This window comes from Canis lupus, chromosome 14, assembly GCF_003254725.2.
Source record: "Canis lupus dingo isolate Sandy chromosome 14, ASM325472v2, whole genome shotgun sequence".
NCBI classification, from domain to species: domain Eukaryota; kingdom Metazoa; phylum Chordata; class Mammalia; order Carnivora; family Canidae; genus Canis; species Canis lupus.
The window spans coordinates 48,166,646-48,187,022 of record NC_064256.1 but is presented as its reverse complement, the minus strand read 5'-3'; the positions used below and the strand labels follow the sequence as shown (position 1 = coordinate 48,187,022).

The following is a 20,377-nucleotide window of genomic DNA, read 5'->3' as shown; positions in this document are numbered from 1 at the left end:
GAGCATACAAGCAAGATGGCATGGCTAGATGGAAAAAGGATCTGTAGGGGTCTCAGTAGCAGGTTTTAAAAACACGGGTTCTTTGCTGTACATGCCTAATATTATGCACTTTCTACTATTACACCAGGTATGTGAATGTGTAAAAGACAATTTCAATAGCTATTCAAAAAATAATGTCCTACAGGGATAATATGGTAGATCTCTTTCTAGACCAAAACTGTCTAGTGGAAATATAATACAAGTTACATATGTAATTTTGATTTTTTTAGTAATCACATTTAAAAAGTAAAAAAAAAAAAAAGCAGGTCTAGAAATGTTAATAATGTATGTATTTAACCCAGCATGCCCAAAATATTTCAACATGCAACTACAAAATTATTAACAAAATATTTATATTCAATCTCTTATGTTGTCTTTGAAATCCAACGTGTAATTTGCAGTTACAGCAAAACTCAATTTGGTTACTAAATTTTCACAGGAAATCTGTTTTTCATAAAATTTACCATTAAAAATGTAGATTCACATACCCAACGTGTTCTGAATGTACATAAAAGTTTTTCAATAACTGAAGTTATCAGTTTTTAAATTTAAATGAGCTAAAATTAAATAAAATTTGTAATTCAATTATGCAATCATACTAGCCACATATTTCAAGGTGTCCATAGCCATATGTGGTTAGTGACTAGTCTATGATAGACAGCACAGTACTGGGCTCCAAAGAACTTTCCTGATACAACAGGCCAGTGACTCCCACCTCATCATCATGTCATGGCACCTGCATCTCTTCTTCATCTCCGTGAAATATCTGGAAGACACTTGCCCTGACAACAGAGAGAGAAACAAAATATTAGTATTCACAAATTTGTTTACTTTTGCCCTTAACCATTGTACATAGAAAACCCAACATGTAGCTAAATCTTGTTTTTTCCATTACTCTGTTTGGCATGGGGAATTAAAAGGTGTGCTATTTTTTTTTTCCAATTGCAGAAAGCAACATTCACCATCTGTGGTATTTTTCTGTCCCTAGATATTGTGCCCCCGCCTCTCACCACACTTTGGACCACCTCCGTCAACTCAGTATGTTCAGGAAACATGGGTTTAGTTTTAATATTAAGCTATGCAAACCTTGATTGAGAGGGTAACTCTGCTGCAAACAGATAATTCTTTATGAAGACAAGTATAAATTGAGGCAAAGGGATGATTTAATTGCTGTCGTCTTATTCAATTCTGCAAATTTTGTTTAGCTAGAAAATATTGACTAAATAGTTCTTACAGTTAATTTGGTCTTAAAATCCTTACCTTCAACATCATATGTTATTCTATTTATCCACTCCCCCAAGGTTTTTTTTTTTTAATGTAAAACTAATTATGAAAATGTAATCAACGTTTTCAGTAAACTAGATCAAAATCATGCTGTGGAGCTTTCTTAGAGGAATCCAGTCCCAGCCTCCTAGAGATGTCCTGACATTGACAATTGCAGCCAAATCTGCAAATGGAAGGATAGAGCTCAGCTTAAGTTTGGTCCTCTTAAACCTTCAGTTAATAAAGAAGTCTTTTAGAAATCTCACAAAACATTGAGAGAGGGAGAAAAAAAATCCACACAGTGCAATACCATCCCTAATGACAGGGATGCCTTCTGGTCCAACTATACCCATTACCTGCACATTGGACAGAATTCCCAAGGAGAATGCCTTGTGCACTTAAGCACTCAACAAATGCGTTTTGGATTAAGTTGTATGGCTCCTTTGGAACTTCTTTCTTTTCATGGCAGGACTTTATCGTCTTTACTGAGGCAACACTGGCAGACCAAGTAGGTTAAACTATAGGCAGGGTTGAACCTAAGAGCGAGATACTTGCTTTGTGAATCTGCTGGGACTTGGCCACGCCAAGGACTATCATGAGTGGAAAGAAGTGCTGTGGGATTTCAGTGAGCACAGCAACACTGGGAAGTAGCTATATATTACGTAAGTGAAATTAGCATTACGGCAATTGTCTTTGAATGCCACAGGACTTTGAAGTCCACTAATTTGCTAGCTAATTTCAAACAATCTATGATATTCTAGAAATCTAGGGCTAGAAAAGTACTTGTATAGATGAGAGAGCAGTAATCCACAATCTAGGGCCTTGGATTATTGTCTATGGTTTAGCAACTGAATTTTGTAAATCATTTAACCTTTATGCTCCACAGCACATGGGTAGAGTGAAGCTTAGACTTGGTGATTTCCAAAGTCAAGCTTTCAAACAATCTGCTCTCTAAGGCTCGTATTTCACTGATCGCGGCAATCATTCCCACTGTACCTAGATGGAGCCTCAGAATCCATCTTAACACAGCACTAAGTCAGCCACTACCAAGCAATCAGAACTGGCTTACTGCAGAAACTGATTTTTCATCCCTCTCCTATGTCCTTTTCTCAGCTCTGTGCATTGTGCAAGACTTTGAAAAGGAACATACAGGGAATTATCATCAGTATGCAGAGTTTCAGGGATAAGGGAACGTCAGTTCTTTACTCATCCTCTTGCTCAGCTGTTCCATGGAGGTGTTGCCATCTGACAAGGAGGGCTGCAGCCTGGCACTTTGGGAGCTCACTTTTCCTTTCCTTTGAGCTATAAGTGATGAGAGACCTGTCAAGGAGAGCAGTTCACTGGCATCATTCCCAGACCTGGAAGCATAATGAAATAAAGTTTCATTCTGACTTGGTTGGAATTTTTATAGCTGAACATTTGAGATAGCATCTGGGGCAGTTCTAACATCCATTTGCCTGGTGGGAATGAAGCACCCATCAGCTAATGGAACTCAGGCCTTCATGCTGGCAGCCCATACTGACAGACTTACCCTTTGGGCAAATCATTTCTAAGTAGAGCCAGCCAGGCCACAGGTCCTAGCAGCTAAGATGGAGCTCACTCGTGTCTAATGGTTCAACAATGTGAAATATGCATTATAGGAGCTTTATCATCCACAAAGAATGATATCAAAGAAAGAACTGGTCTGAACACCACCAACACTGGTACTAAGCATCGATCTAGACTACTTAATGTTAAGGATTCAACCGAAGGCTTGGGCTCTAGGGATCCTATGTTGGTACTGTCCATTGGCCCTCTCTTCCTGATACCCACACCCTTCCAGCTTTAGAGAACGGAGTGGGTCAGTGGACAAAAGCCCTCACTCTGGATTCCATAAGCCAGGCTCAAACATCTCTGCAAAGTGGGCCCAAGAAGCTCTGCAAAGACCACTTTAAGGATAGATCCCTCTATCCTCCATAAAATTTCTTGAGAGCTAGGTAGATGACTCTCTAAACCCTTTGAACCTTAGCTCTCTCATTTATAAAAATGGAAGTAAAGGTGCACTTCTCGCAAGGCTGTTGGTGAGTGAAAATTAAATTATGGTGTCTGTGTAAGTGATGAGTGAATACATTGTGTAAGAAGAAAATAGTATGATTATGTTCTTGGGTAGAAGCCATTTATTTTTTTGTATCTCAGAGAATGTTTAGCTCAGCTCTTTGGCTGTGTCTCTGGACAGCTGGAGTGCTAGGAGGGCACGTGCCATCTGCTCTCAGATCAGTTTCCTAAATCCTCAGAGACTACCTCAGCCCTGCTAGCACCAGAGGCTACCCAGAGAGAAAAGGACGCTGCCCTTAGAACAAAGAGCTTGGGATAAAGTCCCAGCTTAGCCACTAGTAAGATGTAGGTCTTGCCGTATTGCCTCTCCAATCTTTACTATCACTTTTCTCATGTATAAAATATAGATAATATCTATCCTATCAGATATATAAAAATATTTAGAGAACAAATTAACATATCCCATGTACTCTGTGGATTGTACTTAAGGTAAAATATAAATAAATATATATTTATATATAAATATATAATAATAGTAATATTACTTCAAATCTAATATCTCTTAACAACTCAGCCTTGTTTATAGAGGAGGAATCACTGGAAACATGTTTTTAGAGCAAGAGTCCCAGAAGCTCCAGAGTAATGATGTATGCGTTCCTGATTTTGGAAGCCAGTCAAGATCAAATGATATTGTGCTTCTTGGCAGATGCCTTGTGGCATTCAGGAAGGCTGTGACCTGTCATAAATAATTGGTCCCTTTTACATTTGTAAGTCAAGATGTTCTTGGTCTCTGCATATGGCCCATAAATCTTTCTGGATTGCCAGGTTTTAACCATCTTGCCCCAACTCTGTCTTTCTTCTTCATGAAGACATAATAAAATTTTGGAAAACATGCATATCTTTGGTTCTTCCATATGGACGTTCCCAACTACTTCTTGATAGCTTTCTTGTCTCCCCCATTCCCCTTAGCTGTGCACTCTACACCCCTGAATTCTATATTCTGTCAAGAAAGGAGAAAGGGTGATGTCTTCCTTTGTTACGTCTGGTTATCTATTTACTATAAACCTGTCACATCCTAGATCTTAAAGAATCCTGGAGTCCTGAAATGGCAAGATAATTCCATCTGGTGACAACTTGAGTGCTCTGGTGGTGGCTTCATAGGGCCCTCATCTGGGCTCAGTGGGCCCTTGGGTGGGGAGGGAAGGATTGCAACATGCAGTTACCTTGTTACAGGTGAAGAAACTGAGTCTCAGAGGAATTAATTGACTTGTTAATATGTCTGTTAACAAGGGAGAGTGCTTACATTTTTCTTGCTCTCTCAATTCAGTCAATAACCACTATTTGCAAAATACTTGCTCTGTATCAGTTCTAGGCCTTGGTATTATCTATGAACATAAATCACCTGTGAGTGTCTATGGCTTAACCTGCAGAAAGGTTTATTTTTCATGCAATCATTAGCCTCAAAGTTGCCCAGAATTTAGAAGCCATGATAACAAAATTCCCAACAAACTAGTTTTTTATAGAAGTTGACCTTTGAAGAGCACTGGTTTGAATCCATTTATAGGTGGATTTTTTTTTGCAGTACAGTACTGTAAGTAGTACAGTACCATCTTCCTTAGATTTTCTTTTTTAAAAAATATTTTATTCATTTATTTGAGAGAGAGAGAGAGACAGAGATAGCAAGAGAGAGCATGAGCAGGGAGGAGAGGGAGAAGCAGGCTCCCTGCTAAGCAGGGAGTCAGACATGGGGCTTGATCCCAGGACCCTGAGATTATGACCTGAGTCAAAGGCAGACACTTAACTGCTTAACCGACTGAGCCACCTAGGCGCCCTTCCTAATGATTTTCTTAATAACATTTTCTTTTCTCCAACTTGCTTACTGTGAGAATACAGTATATGTAATACATATAACATAGAAAATATGTATTAACTGACTATGTTATCGGTATGACTTCTGGACAACAGTAGGTTATTAGTAGTTAAGTTTGGGTGGGGGAGTCAAAATTATATACAGCTTTTCAAATGTGTTGGTGTGTCTAACCTCCACATTGTCCAGGGGTCAACTGTATTCACTAATTTATTTGTATATTCACTTAAGCATTCATTCTCCTGCCATTTACATAAAGAATAAATATCCACTTCTTAAAAGTTGGGCTTCTGTAAGAGTTCTTTCAAAACAACCTGAAAGTAATTGATAAAAACAAATTGGCCAAGAACTGCCCTTGATTTTTGCCTTTGTTCCCCTCGGTGTGCTACTTTATATGGCCTAGATGGTACAGAGGTAAATGTAAATAATGAAAAATCAGAACCATAAAAGCAAACTCAAGAGCTATCCACTCTCCTACTTTTTGCAGAGCAGTTTAGGAGATGAAACATAGGTGAACCCAAAAATGTTCACTTTACCAAAGGTTTCTGAACTGTTAGAATTGTCAGGGGAGATAGAATTTGCAACTATGGTGATAGAGAACTGTTGTAATTCCATGTCACCCGCTTAGAGGTCTGAGTAGCAGTGGGTGGGGAAATCTCGTAGCCCTCTGAGCACTGTAGTAACTATGCAGTAATCAAACCAACAGTGTGTGGCGCTCTCTCTCCCATCCCTGGTGTAGTTGTACAGGCTCCCTCCCAGTCACTGGCTTCAAGGCCAGATCAATGTCAGAAACACTTGCCTGATGCTTATAAAAACTGTGCCTTCGTTGTGCTAGGCACTTTATATATGAAGAGGTCCTTTTAATGGTATTTTCCAAGCTGTTTTTTTTTTTTTAATTCTTCTCTCTTTTTTTTTTTAAGATTTTATTTATTTATTCATGAGAGACACAGAGAAAGAGGCAGAGACACAGGCAGAGGGAGAAGCAGGCTGCCTGAGGGGAGCCAGATGTGGGACTCGGATCCTGGGATCCCGGGATCACACCTTGAGCTGAAGGCAGATGCTTAAACACTGAGCCACCCAGGCATCCCTGATTATTATTATTATTATTAATGTGGCTGTTATTTTTAAATTACTGCATACAGTGGTCTGTCAAGATACAGTTTTTTCCCCTGGTTTTATTGAGAAATAATTGACATACATCACTGTAAGTTTAAGGAGTACAGCGTGATGGTTTGATTTAAACATGTGCAATCATTACCACAGTGGGTTCGGCTAACATCCATCTTCTCACATAGATACAATAAAAAGAAAAGAAAAAAATTCTTCTTGGATGAGAACACTTAGGATCTACGTTCATAACTTTGCTGTAAACTACACAGCGGTGCTAACTATAGTCATTAGTTGTACATCACGACCCTAGTACTCACCTATCTTTTAACTGGCAGTTTGTACCTTGTGAGCACACTCCTTCTCCCCACCCTCTACCTCTGGCAACCATTAATCTGTCTCTTTTTTTATAAGTTTGGTATTTTGTTGGTGTGGTTGGTTGGTTTAGATTCCACATATAAGTGAGATCATACGGTATTTGTCTCTGTCTGACTTAGCATCATGCCTGCAAGGTCCATCCATGTTATCACAAATGATAGAATTTCCTTGGTCTTTTTTTATGGCTCAATAATATTCATTGTGTATATATATATATATATATATATATATATATATATATGTGCGATGAAAATGTATGTATCTATAGGAGATGTATATACATGGATATGTGTGTGTGTATATATATATATATATACACACACACACACTACACCATCGTAGGATACAGGTTTTTATCAAAGAGTGCATCCCCCAATACTCAAAGGACAGAGGGCGGGATTCAGGGAGGCTTTAGTGCCCATTCTCGGTCTCTGTCCTTTTTCCTAATACATTTCATTGCAGCGTTAAGAGCAATCTTTAAAGGCATTATATACCCTTTTTACAGGTAAGGAAACAGATGCCGAGAGTTAGCTTATTATCCTTCCTGTAAGTGGTAGAGTGAGATTCAAATTCAGGTGTGTCTGATTCCCAAGCCCGTGTTCCTCTTACTGACATCTAATACCTCCATTTCAGCCCCACCACTTATACCCTGATTTATAACTAATGCATTAGAAAAGTAGACTTCAGTCTGGGGTGCTCATTCCCCTGAAGAGTGGGAAGACTTTTCAAGGGGAAGTCAGGCATGGCTAGTTTTAAAGTGATCCATTTCCACATTCTCAGTTTCCACCTGTACCTCAAAACGGACCATCTTGAGAGGGCTCTTGGGACCCTCCCAGCGGTCTGCTCCCTCTTGACAAAAGAAAGGCCTCCTCTCACCTCCATCGGATCTCACAATGGTGTGTGGCCCAATGTGTGGAAGCCTTCTCTAGAGCCACACAGAGGCATGTGACAGATCCTTTAAGTAAAGATCCATAAATGCGTTCCCATCTTAATAAGAAATGGAGTCCCGATGAAATCTTTCTCTTCAGTTTAATAATCACCAACATTGTAATGTATTTATTTCAATTACTTCATATTAAAATTGTACTGTTATACTCAATGAAGAAGAATATTTTTAGGGATCCCTGGGTGGCGCAGCGGTTTAGCGCCTGCCTTTGGCCCAGGGTATGATCCTGGAGACCCGGGATCAAATCCCACGTCAGGCTCCCTGCATGGAGCCTGCTTCTCCCTCTGCCTATGTCTCTGCCTCTCTCTCTCTCTCTCTCTGTGACTATCATAAATAAATAAAAATTTTTTTAAAAAAGAATATTTTTATTATAGCCTCCTGTTCACAGAAAATGTATTTTAAATGAGATTTTAGTGTGTGTGTGTGTGTGTGTGTATATATATATATATATATGTGTATGTATACCAAGAGACGTATAATAGTATGATTAACAGTTGACTTTGAAGCATAGAATTCTATCATGCTAAAATTCTGTATGAGTAGAATTGAGGTAGAATGGGAACAATGGGAAGTAGAATGGGAATTTGAGTTCTAAGGCAGGATGGCAAACAATGACCCATGAGCCAAATCCAGCCCACTGCCTATTCTTGTATACAAAGTTTGCTGGGACACCAGCCATGCCTATTCATCTATGTGCTGTTTATGACTGCTTTCGTGCTACAGTGGCATTGTTGAGTAGCTATGACAGAGACTGCTTGGAAAGCCTAAAATAGTGTTTGGCCTTTACAGAGAAAGTTTGCAGACCTGTTATTAAAGGAGAAAAATGATGTAAAATTTCCAACTATTAAAAAAGAGCTTATTCATATATTTTTAAATGAGTAATTATGGGTATAAAAACCCTATTGAATATATATCCAAGGATATATTTTAAAATGTGATGCAACCATTTTATTTTTTATTTTTATATCAATATTATAATATGCCGAAAATTATATTCTTTGCAAGTATTCCAAATGTGATAAAAAAATTTCAGCCATCAATTTAAAAATGTGCATGTTGAAGGTATACATAGATTTTTTTTTTTTTCAAATTAGGGAGGAGACCACTGCCTTTGAAGACAGGATCAGGGATGTGACTTTCCACAGTTTAAGGCCATCCTATGATGGATGGGGAGCTTGCCTTTTTCATGGAGCAAATTGAGCCCCATGTGAGTACCTCAGCCCTCACTCAAGCTGTTCCCCCACAGCCTTGATGGGTAGCTGACGTCAATGTTCTCTAACAGGGCAATGTCAAAGAGTGGCCTTAAATGTCTGGGTTCAGTCTTACAGATCAGAAAATTCCTTCACAAGCTCCTACTTTGGCCCTTCTATTGGCCAGCTGGGGGAAGAAAGAACAGCAGTGCCCTTCCAAGAGGTAGAAGGTTGGGCTTTTTAGGACGTCCCTGCAGAACTGATGGGAGCCTGTGCTGCCTCTGGCCGCACTGTTGGTGGATTGCACCCCACAAGTGGATGTTGACACCTGACTTGATACATGTTTAGGATTGAATTCTTTCTTTCTCCAAAACTGAGATGCTGGTCAATATTTCAGAATATGACCTTGTTTGGAGATAGGGTCTTTGTAAAGGTAGTCAAGTTAAAATGAAGTCCTTAGAATAAGCTCTAATCTGCTTGTGTCCCAATAGAAAGGAGAAATTCAGGCACAGAGATAGACATGCCTTGAGATAAGACATTGAAAAAACACAGGGCCACTTACAAGACAAGGAGAGAGGCCTGGGACAAATCCCCCCCTCACAGCCCTCAAGAGGAACCAACCCTCCTGATACCTTGTATTCAGACATTCAGACTACTGACCTCCAACATGAGAAGGCAATAAGTCTCTGTTGTTTAAGCCACCCAGTCTGTGGTACTTTGTACTTTCTGACCAAAGCCCTAACAAATAAATACAGTGTGCTGAAAAGCACAGATTCTTTTTTTTTTTAAGATTGTATTTATTTATTCATGAAAGACACAGATAGAGAAAGGCAGAGATGTAGGCAGAGGGAGAAACAGGCTCTAGGCAGGAAGCCTGATGTGGGACTCGATCCTGAGACCGCAGATCACACCCTGAGCCAGGGGCAGGTGCTCAACCCCTGAGCCACCCAGGCGTCCCAGCACAGGTTCTTTTAATGAACTTTCCAAAGCCCAGTGACTTTTATGTTTAGCTGTGTTCTGAAATTACTACATGACATAGCCCATCAGAGCACAAGTTATCAGAATGAATCTAAAGACAGAGAACTGGACCCAGGGAGACTTTGATCCTGACCTTTCCTTCCCCCTAGAGCAGTTAATATCAAAAACTCTGGAGCCAGAGCCCTTGGGTTTAAATTTTACTAGCCATATGACTTTGGGGCTTGAATGGCCTCACTTATTAAATTGAAGAGTAACAGCACCTGCCTTGTTAGGTTATGGCAAGGACCAACTGAGTTCAGATGTAAAACCCAGTGCTTGGCACATAGTAAATGTTCAACAATGAAATGTTCATTGTATTATTGAGGAACCAAAAAGAAGAAACTCTGCCTAAGGCCACCTCAGACCTGTGAGTCACCTAGCAAAGTACTACACACATGTCCCTTGAAATTCTGTAAGATTTGTTTGTGAAATTACCATATAAATGTTAGAAAGACTTTTTTTTTTTAAATCTAGCGTTGTCTTTTCTCTTGTTGTATCCTGTCTTATTCTAGCAAAGCCTAATATTTGAGAATAGCTGGCATGCCTTATTAATCCTTAAAAAAGTATCTGCTCCAGCACCAGTTGGCAGTTAGATTTCATCAGTCACTTGAGATTATGGATTAACTCACTGATCTTTTTACCCTTCGAGCTAATTAGCCTTTGGACAAATACAGCTAGTCACAGAAGCCAAACACAGCTGACCAAACACATTTCAAAGAGTAAATTTGGTGGGTAAATAATGCCCAGCTTAGATCTCTCAGTGATATTGCTTTTCTGAGTTACTGGAATCTCCATGATCTTTCCTTCCCAGCTAGCATTGGAAGTGAGGTATTTACAAGGCTTATAAGCAAAAGGGACAATGTGACTAATAAACCAGCTATCTCCTCCCTACTTAACTCTCCCTCACCCCCATTTAAGATAATTCTTTCTCTGATGTTCTCTAATAACTGCCTCAGTTTGACTTGAAATGATTGCAACATATCCTTTGGGATACTTGTTTAACAGACAAGGGAAACTTTCCTAGATCCCCATCTGAAATATAATTTTACTCAACTTAATTTAATTACCACTAACTGCCAAGACTTTCTCACACCTCCATAAAGCACTTTAAACAGTTCATGTCTCACCTTGGTGCTAAGGCCCGTTAAGTACTTGGAGATAATTATCGCATTCTCTTAGACGATGCTTGGTGAAATTCAATATTTTTAGACCTTCCGTTCTTTGCTAAAGAAGGCCTCTCTCCAGGTAGTCTTTTTTAAGCTCCCTTTAGTTGAAATTATTCTCATATTGTAAGAGCTACAGCCTCACCAGTGAGTTGTAGGAAGTTGCAGGAGGAATCTCTGCTTGGGGCCAGCCAGTCCCTTGGTAATAGCAACTGGAATGCTATGCCCATCCCGGTGTACAGCTCTATTGGGCGGGCTCCTGGTTTCTCCTCTGATGTCTCCTTGCACGAGCAACCTTACACTGTGCATCCACATCTTCTGAGTGGCCACTGCTTCTTTCTGACCCCAAAGAGCAGAGTTCTAGAGGAAGAAGGATTCTAGATTGAATGACAGCTCTGACATTGCACAAGCACATACCTACTCATTTGGGTTTGGTTTTTGTTCATGTAGCCAAGAAAACAGGAAATGGTTTAGCTCTTATTTCAGAAGAGTAGAAGTGTGGTTGTTTTGCACTGTCATCAATATTCATTGATAAAAAACATTTGTCACGTGAATAGTAAGTGCCTAGCACTGTGTTTTGGTAAATCAGAGGAATCCAAAGAGAATATGATCTAGACTTTGGTCTCAAAGATCTTAGAAAACAGGGAAAAGCTTACAAGATAGGAAATCATATTGAACAGTGTTACCTAGTTAATAACAGAATTGTAAGCTTCAAGTGAAATAAATCCTAGGCCACTATTCTGTAACTAGTTCATTTGAAAAAATATCCCATGGTGAAGAGCACCATATGTTACACTTGCGTGGGCTTTCCCAAACCAAGATATCGTGTCTGATACCAAGTGGCATCTGTCTAAATGAATTATGATAATACGAGTTTATTATACAGAATGAACTGTATATGTATCTGACAAGGAAAAATGACCAAGAAATATTTCTCAGTGAACAAAGAAAGCAGTAGGATAATATACAGCATATGACCCATGGGGTGTGTGTGTGTGTGTGTGTGCACGCGCGCACACTCACACATGTCTATGTTTTGGGAGTATGAATAGATTTGTATGTGTTTGCATATATATAGGAAAATGAATAAGAAATGAATAAGGCAGTGGATAACTCTAGAAAATGAGGCTGGGGAACCCAGAAAAGGATTTTTATTATTTTTTAAAGATTTTATTTATTTATTCATGAGAGACACAGAGAGAGAGAGAGAGAATGAGAGAGAGAGAGGAGCAGAGACACAGGCAGAGGGAGAAGCAGGCTCCATGCAGGGAGCCCAAGGTGGGACTCGATCCCAGGTCTCCATGATCAGGCCCTGGGCTGAAGGCGGCACTAAATCGCTGAGCCACCCAGGCTGCCCAGGACTTTTATTTTTAATATGATATTTTTCTATACATATTTTTAGTATAAATTTTATACTTATGTTTATTTTATTTTAAACATCAAAATTGATTCTTTAAAAATATAAATCTTGATAAAATAATGATAAAAAATAAAATGCCATGAAATACTATCAATATAATAGGAAAGTGTGTATATCCTTGACTTTAATTATTGGAGAAATACAATTTAGAGTTTGTTTTGGAAATGTTTAAAGCAGTGATTCTCATCCTTTGGTGATTTTTACCTGTTGATTCTATTAAAACTGAAAAAAACCCAGTCCCAACTTTATAAACCAGAATTGCAAGTGAGTCTTAGTTATGTGTATTTAAAAACATGCACACACCCCACCACCACCAACTTCCTCAGGTGGTTCTGATGTGTGCCAGGTGAAAGCATAGGGCCAGAGTAGAAATGGAAGATGACAAAAACTATCCACTGTGACCATGAACATATGAGGTGAGACCTGTGAAGAGATAAAGATCTTAAATTGGATTGAAACACGATATAGATCATGTTTTACTCACCAAACAATTATTCAAGGAAATGATAGAAAAAAATATTTAAAGGGAAAAATTCAGCACACAAATAAGAAAAACATAGGAATGGCAATATGGACATCAGAGAAGAAATTAAGCCAAAAAGCTTTAGCTGGCAAGAAGAATCATTTCATAGAGGAAACATCCAAACTGATTTACAAATAGAGTAGTCATAAATCTTTTTTCAGAACATATCAATATCATCAAAATGAAAAGGAAAAACTAGAAATAAAAAGAGAAATGGACAAAAATACAGCTTTGAGAAAACATCATTGCATTATTGTTATATTTCAAATATAACACATAGAACACCTTATAATTAATAAGCATTAACCAATAGGTACATGTTGAGTTGGTATCTTCCACTGGAAGTATACCTTCTTTTCTAAGGATCCATGAAACTTTTTAAAAATATCTCACTTACATGGCCAAAAGTCTTTAATACATTCCTAAAGCCACTGGCTTTTCAGTAACTACTGAATCAAAACAGAAAGCAAAACTTATGCTAGAGGCTATTTAGAAAACAATGACCATGAAAAGGTGGTATGAGAAAGCTTACACAATACAGCCAAAGTCCTCAAATGGAAGAGCCCTAAAAATCATTCTTTTTAAAATTATTATTTTTATAAAAAGAATGAAAATACGTGAACCAAAGATTTAACTCAAATTAGAAAATAAAAGAGCAAAGAAGGCAAGAGGAAAGATATAATAAAGATAATAAACTAGAAAACAGAGAACTAATAGAATCTTAAATAAATCCAAGAACTCCTTTTTTTTAAAGATTTTATTTGACGCAGAGAGAGAAAGAGAGAGAGCACAAGCAGAGGGAGCAGGAAAGAGAGGGAGCCTAATGCAGGGCTGGGATCATGGACCTTGGGATCATGACCAGAGCCAAAGGCAGATGCTTAACTGACTGACCCGCCCAGGTGCCTCCCAAGAACTCCTTCTATTAATGAATAGCCAGTGACAATTTTGTCAAAGAAAATACAGAGGAAATGTGAATTAACAAATTTATAATTGAAAATGATACTGAAACAGGCATGGAGGTAGCTAAAACATCGTTAATGAGTTCAATGGGTGGCAATATGCAACATACTGGGTAAAGCTCAGTCAGTTTGCACACACACACACACACACACACAAGTGAAATAATTATAGGCCATTAAGTATGCATGTATTTGAGGCAAAATATACAAATTGCCAGCAGAGCAAATTCTGTTACTTCGTTGGTTGAAACATGTATTTGTGTGATCTTCCTGAAAATGGCAATGTGTATCAAGAACTTAAAAATTTATATGATCCTTGACCCTCTTATTCCAAATCAAGTAGTTTATCAAAAGGAAATCAGAAATGTAGAAAGATACTCTTTGATAGGAGACAGAGTTTAAGAAGACTAATGTCACGGGAGTGTGCTGATGATATTACCATTTGGGTGGGAAAATACAAAAATAGAATGATTTGATCTAGGAAAAAGCATGTAATTATGAGTTGAAATGATTCTGGACTGCACCACAATGTTAACACTCATTTTTGGGGTGTAGGGATTACAAGTGATCTTTATCGTCTCCTCCGTGATTTGGGGGTGTCTTCCAAACATTCCTCAGTGAGGAATGCGGTCTTTTGTAACTAGACCATAAAATTATGAAAGTAACTGGAGAAATTTTAATATAAAATAATAGAAAAACATTTAACCAGGAAAGCACAAACAAAAAGCATGACGTGCATATAGCCTATCAAGACTGAGAATGCTGCAAAACCCTCTGGTGTTCACTGAGTAGTTTGTATACTTCCCGTTCCCTTGAAGGGGGTACAGAGGAGAGGTGAAGGGAGAAGGTACTAGTGAGGACATGTTCTTCTCCAAACCTGAGGTCTTTGGTGTTACCAGTGATCCTCAGGGTGCGGTTGGCACCCTCCCTCCCTCCCTTTACCAGAAACATAAAGTTTGGTCAACACTCCCCCTAGTGGCAACTTAACAAATCTCCTAAAGTTACTTCGCCAAGAGCCAGGGGCTGAAAACGGATGCCAGTGTCAGTTCATCGAGGCACTTAATGGCACATATTGCCGGACTCCATCTCAAGTGTGTGGCTCAGACATATGTATTCCTTCTTTAACAAGCAGCCCAGTGATTAAAATCTTCAAGTGTGGAAACTATTGACCTAGATTATACATCCCTGAATGTTACAGAAAACAGAGGCAGCGTGAGAAGAAATTCTTGTAAATCTAATTTAGTATTAATTTCCAAAGAAGAAGAGAGGCCAGACGCATTTGTATTAATTTCCTCTAGTGAATCCTTGGGAGAACGCTAGCTGCTACTTTTATTCCTTAGGCTATCTATAAATATATGGGAGTATAAGTTAGAGACAAGTGAGTTATACCTGGCCATTGTTGCCTTATTATTCTCCATTCGTATTTCTAAACATCCTCCACACCTTAGATTTTTCTTTCCAGGTTCTAGACAGCCAGCCCATTTGGAACAGCTCGCCGATTTAATCAACATGCTGCTTATCATGTTTTCCAGATGGTTAATGGGTCTCTTAAATAAAACTGGCCCTAATTCTAACTAGTTTCTATTCTGGTCCCTTTTGTAGAATAATTTGTCTCATGGCCAAAGTTTCCTTTCATTATTTCTCTGTAGTCTTCGGTGATCCCTTTTTACCACTTCTTTGTTCAAAACTGTCAAATGGCACATTCATTCAATTCACTAACGTTAATCCTACATGCAGGAAAGAGGAGACTGTTCATATTAATATCAACACGCTACCCAAATCATTTATCATTTACATCTAAAGTTTTAGAGACTAGGTCTCTCATCATTATCGATTGAGAGAAGAAAGAGCCTTCTTGTGGACCTGCAGACCGGTAGTTCCCATTGCTACTTCTGCCTTGAGAAAGAGTGTTCTTGTCATCTGAAACAGCATGACTGGGGGGAGCAATGGGTATGGATCGAGTTTTCGGGAGTCCTACTTGAAAGACCTGTGGTCTTAATATTCAGTGCTACACAAAGGATTCCAAATATAAATAACCTTTGAGCTGACCAGATCAGATTGAGGTCTGATTCCCACTTCACAAACGGTTTCCAAGGCCTACAGTTAGGTTGTATAAAAGTGACATTAAAACTCACATTGGCGGAATGCCGTTATGGCATGACTTCCACAATAATGAACGTCTGGAAGTAGGCAAGATAATGTAAGATTTGAATGAGGTTGTATCCTGAAAGGAAGGCAGCCAGAGGTCCCGAGATTTAATGGAGGTGCTGCAGGAAAAAAAAAAAATAAATAAATAAATAAATAAATATATATATATATATATATATATATATATATATATATATATATATGAGACTCTATTACACCAAGCACTTTCCTCTTTTTCTTTCTATTGCCTGCCTGGGATGATTTTGCAGAGTTTAAAAATAAATGAGCTGTATTCATTTTTCCTTCAGAGCTTTGCTTTGAAGGCATTCTATACGGGGGAGAAAGAAAGAAAGAAAAACTAACACTGGCAATATAGGGGGGATCGAAACATGCAAATGTGAGCATTCTCTCCAGCAGTATCTGTTTAATAGCTCAGGACTCCTTATGTGGGGAGATATGCCTGGTTCCAATTAAGGTCACATCATACAGGCAAATGTGAGCTTCAAAGAGGTGCTAATGATCTACTAGGTAATGCAGAGGAAATGCTGTTTTTTGAATGGGCTTCGGCAGCATTTAAGCCTTCCGCCTGTCATCTGTACACTGTACACAGTGCCTGGGATTAGGTTTCTTAGAGCAACTCGATTGCAATTTTCAGTGCTAACTAGAGGCCAGGATTCTTTTGCAGGCCTATCATTTGTGTTGATCACTGCTTTTCACATTTTATTTTAGCCGCAGAACCTTAGTTTCAACAGAGTGGACCCTTACCTATAAAGCACATGAAAGTACAACTCTATGAAGGAAATCAGGTTGCACATCTCAGAGATTGTCCACCCCCACTGCCCTCCCCCACTCCCCCACCCCCGAGCTTTTCTTTCAGTGCCTCCCCCACGTCTCTCCATGACAGAGCTTGAAAATAGTCTTCTGGGAGAAAGAACAAGATTTCTTCTCTATAACCCAGAGGGGGAAATGCCTTTAATTGTTCATTCATTGTTTGACGGGACAAGTATTTCTTCAGTGCCCTCTTCTAGGCACCGTGGATGGAGCAGTGAATAAGGAAGACCAAGAGCCTGCTCTGGGGGAGGCAGTGGGGGTGAGCTAGCTGGGCAGCCAGGGACATGTTGGGTGCTATGAAGAAAATAGAGATGGAGGTGCAAGGAGACAGGGGTTCTAGTGAGGAGGCTAAAGGGAAGAAGGGTGTGGTCTGTCCAAGAAACCAGGGTGTTGAGGGTGAGTGGCCATAGTCAGAGCTTGGGGGTGTTTTAGGCAACAAAAGCTCCTGAAATCTCTGAAGCAGGGGTATTGAGGCACACTGGATGTCACCACCAGGATATGGGGGTGTTAGCGGCTGTGGCAAGCTCCTTCCTGGAGTGTCTAGTAGGCCATGATGGAAATTCCCTAGTTTGCTTTTTATTTTAAATTCATTTTCAATCATGGTTTAATTGTTTATCATTAAACTATTTGTGATTAAGCTCTTTATGTTTTTTAAAAATTTATTAATTTTTAGAGAAGAGAGAGAAGTGAGAGCATGCATGGGGGGAGGAGCAAAGGGAGAGAGAGAAAAAGAATCTTGTGCAGACTCCCCAACTCTGTGCCAAACGCAGAGCCTGATGCAGGACTCGATCTCACAACCCTGAGATCAGGACCTGAGCCGAAATCAAGAGTCAGTGCTCAACTAACTGAGCCACCCAAGCGCCCCTAAGCTCTTTATATTTTTATTTCCCTGACTTCCAAATGGGCTTTGAGGTAATTCACATACATGATGCTTAAACACCAGTCCATTCAAATAAAAGCTCAAAACCATGTGGCAGGTGAATGAAGTAATAGTGAGATTGAGCAGGAAAAATGTAGTTCTATGTTCCATCAGAGCCAGGGTTTAAAAAAGAAAATGAAAGAAGAAAATGATGGCTTCTGTAATTCTGATTAGTTAAAGAAAAAAAAGGAAGACTATCCATTCTTAAGGGAAGAAACTTCTAAAATAAATTCTAAACGTAATGTGTTCCGTTGGGCCTTATATAAGAAACATTAATAATTCCCTTTATGAATGTTGAATACCTAATGCATGCAAATTGTTGACACTCTAGGGAATATAAACCTTAATCAAACATAAATTCTACCTTCCAGGAGCTTGCAGTTTAATGCAGTATATAACAGATGTTACAAATAACTCTACTACAAGGCAGGAGATATAAATATTAGTTTTCAGAGTACCTAGAAACAGGAATAATAGGTGTCACAGTAAAGCATGACTCTGGAAGCATTTCAGGGTTAAAGGAAAGAGCTAAAGTGGCCAGACAAGTTTATAGCTTTCCCACAATCCAAGGATTTCCCGCACAGTGCCCTGGGGCAGGGCGGCAGGCCCAGTTCTTGAGGCTGTCTTCCTCTGCTCTCTCATTTCACACCCAGGAGCTCGTCCTCATACAGTTCAGGGGTGACTCTTTGTCATGGGCCTGGGAGGCAGGTCTTCTGCTTCGCTCATTTAGAGACATCATACTTTGGATATTAGTTGTGTAGGTGATAAATTGGCTTTGTTATGAAAATTGAGTTAAGCTGTAAGCATCATTAAAGAAAAAAATGCCTCTAATCCATCTATCCAGAGAAATACTTTGTTGATATTCTGGTCCATGTCTTCTCAGACATTTTTTTCTATGAATGTGGATGAGGAGAGAATCACACCATCTAAATGATTCTGTGACTCCCTTTCCTTACTTAAACTTCAAGACATACAGTCAGTGATAGCCTTATTAATTGCCACATGGCACTCTGGTGTATAATTGTATCATAAGTCACCTAACCAATTTTCTAGAGTTGACACTTAAGTTGTCCCCAGTTTTTCACCACTAGAACCAATACTGGGATGCACATTCTTTAAAATACATTTTCCCACACTTTTCCAATCTTCTGTAGTACTTTTCTAGACATGGAGAGAACAGTGATTTTTGGTAACTGTTCTAGTTCTAACTTATCCACATAAATACCCAAAGTTTTGCTTCAGACTTTTTTGTTCATTGGCTCTAACTACAAACAATGCTAAGCTGTCCTTTCTACAGAAGGAAGGGGGCCTTCACAGCACCAAAGAGGCCCCTGAATTTTAGATTCTCATTTGTGTCTCCTTTCTTCCCATTTCAACCTCGCTAATTGCTCTAAATCAATAACTTAAGCCAGAGCATGGAAAGCATTCAATAAGTCATCAAATTCCTTAAGTTCTGCCTCCTAAAAAGTGTCCTGAATCTGTTTTCCACCCTCCTCTGGCTCAGGCCATGACCACTGACCCTGGATCTCTATAGAATTTCCTACATACTCTTCCCTTCTTGGGTTTGGTTCACCCTTTAATCCATATTTCATACTTTATTTTATTATAAATATGATGAGGCCAATGCTCTGTCTCAAACTTTGCAATGACCCCATATTGCTTTCTAGATAAAATTCAAACCCTATGGCTTAGCATACAGGCCTCTATTTCTGGATCGAGTCACCTGGGCCAAATCCTAAGAATCTATATATTTTAAACTTCCCTTGTGATTTCAGTGGCCCTTCACGACTCCCAAGGTGGGTTCTTAGGAAGCACTGGTCTGTTTGGAACCTATTCTAGAGCAGAAGCCAGCTACAGCTAGAAATTTCTCTTAGCCAGAGCTTAAAATGGTCCAGCACACAGTGATTATTTTAGGAAAAAATTCAAAAGCATTTCACCAAAGAGCAGCATGTTTGCAAGTGTAGATTATAAAATCATTTCCATTTAGGAATCCTAATTTAATTAAGTGACAATTTTTAAGATATGAAAGCTTTTCCTGCTGAGTCAGGATTTTCTACTATCGGCTAATGCAAAGCAGGTAGTTGAAATTAAAGACTGGCTCCAGAGACTACTCCGTGCTTGGCTGCATCAAGTTCAGAGCATCAGGTATTGTTCTGTGGGACAGAGGGGCAGGAGGGTATTTTGTTAAAAACCTACTAAAGCACTGTGTTAAACTTTTTTTTTTTCAATTAAGACATTCAAATGTTGGGTTCCTTAGAAAAATACTTTAAAGCCATTTGATTCTTTGTATTTCTTATAGGAAAGAATATTCATCTGGTCAAATTGTTAAAAAAGAAAAAAAGATTTTTGAGAAGTCCTCTTGGGATTAATGGTGCAGTTTTTAAAGAAAAATTACATTTGTGAAACTGAAGACAGTACTACAATAATAGTTTATTTGATCTCATCTCTTGCTAATCCTTAAGGAGTTTAGTGGACTAAAATCTCTAATTTTATAGCAGGTAATGTGAACACCCATTATTATATAGTCACTAATATCATTAATAGTACCCCTGAAAGATACAGAGTTGGATTTA

The 20,377-nt window shown here is 38.9% G+C and overlaps 1 protein-coding gene across 7 annotated transcripts in view; it reads left to right on the top strand.

Moving 5' to 3' along the window:
• Positions 1–20,377, top strand: part of ELMO1 (engulfment and cell motility 1) — a 526,001-nt gene that overhangs the window by 395,740 nt on the left and 109,884 nt on the right. The window lies entirely within an intron of this gene.